Source organism: Phragmites australis, chromosome 6 (assembly GCF_958298935.1).
Source record: "Phragmites australis chromosome 6, lpPhrAust1.1, whole genome shotgun sequence".
Lineage (NCBI taxonomy): Eukaryota > Viridiplantae > Streptophyta > Magnoliopsida > Poales > Poaceae > Phragmites > Phragmites australis.
In genome coordinates, this window is record NC_084926.1 from 33,267,326 (window position 1) to 33,269,016 (window position 1,691).

Sequence of the window (1,691 nt, forward strand, 5' to 3'; positions counted from 1 at the left end):
GGGGGTCCCTGAATCCCGAGGCCAGGCCAGCCATCCGCCACATGGCACCATCCCGCGGAGCCTCTCCTGCAAGGTGAGAAAGATCGAGTCCCGGGAGAGGGCGATCGGGGCCACAGTCGGTGGCCCCTGAGTACCCCAGTTCCCTGATGATCCACGAAATCTAAGTACCAGAAAGAAAGTGCTCGGGAAGGTGTACGGTGACCCCCGAGCACCCTAGTTCCCCAACGACCAGGAGAGCTAAGTACCGAGGGAAACGTGCCCAGGGCCGCCGGCGGTGGCCCCTGGGCACCGAAGTATCCCAAGGACCCACCAAAGGAAGTTCTGGGAGAGAGTGCTCGGGGCTGCGTGCAGCAGCCCCCGAGCACTCGGTTCCCCGAGGATCCGTACAAGAGTGCCCGGGAGAGAGTGCTCGGGGAGGTGAACAGTACCCCCGAGCACTCGGTACCCCAACGACCCAGAAAGCCCCCTGGTAGAGGCCCCCGAGGGGCCCACCGATGAGGTGTCAGCCAGTCAAAGGCCCGAGGCCGCATTTAAAGAGCGTGCGTGGCCTGTCACCTCTAACTGCCCCCGTCGCGCTCAGCGTCAGTTCCTGCCACGTTTTGGCAGAGAGGCGTGGGGTCATTAATTACATGGGTCCCGTCCTGTGCCATCCGGCCCGTCTTGGGATAACGTCGTAAGGGCCGAGGCGTTCCGTCTGCCACGCTGCTATGGCAGGGAAATAAGACAGGGTGGGCACACCGGGCCGCTCTTCGACTGCCTAGTGGGCCCTCTCCACGGCGCCCGTTGCCCTGGCATTTATGGTGACGGATGACCGGGCGTGTGCCGCATTTTTCCACCCTCGGTCACTTCGCCCAGACGAAATGATGACGCCCTTTCCATTTATGGTGCCTCGAAACTCATGCCCCCCCTCCCGTTCGGGGCACGTTGCTGCCGGCGGGTATTTAAAGCAGCCGGCGGCACAGAAGGAAACATCTTGAAAATATCTGGAATAGATCCTTAAGCTCAGAAGAACACAATGCAAGAGAAACATGGCTGAGAAGGGAGCAGCATGAGACAGGCTGAAGAACAAAGAACCCCAGGCTCTGAGATAGACAAACATTCTTGTAACCAGCAACATCCTTGAGGGATTTCCTCAGGGCATTTATAGTATCCATACAGGAGTAGGGTGTTACGCCCCCGTGTGGCCCGAACCTGTCTAAATTCCAGTGCATTTACTTCTTTCTGCACTAGGCCAATTCCACCACCACTGGCCGTTGCATTCATTCCCATTTATTTCTCCGACGAACAGACTCAGGATCATCTCCCCGGCCGAATCTCTAAAAAGGGGTCTCTCGGGATCCCTGCGACTGGAGTTGATCCTCTGACAGCATCTAGGATATTTGCCCTTTCTCAGGGCATTGGGGCTCTCCACCTTAGCACAACGAGCCTGGTCCCTATGCGTAGGGTACGTGTTGTGCACGTCCACCACGTATCGTAGAAACTCGACCGGTGTGTACGTCACTCGAATCCGCGTCTAACGCATGAACCACGAGAGGTACTTCGCATATGTCTCCTCTGAGTGTGGCCGCTCCTCGTACACGACGTGTTGGACAGCTTGATCCCATTCTTCAACCCACCTCTACACATGTGACGCAAACACGCTAGTGGAATGAGCCCCCTCCGTGTCAACCTGTAGAAACATAAGTCCGTGA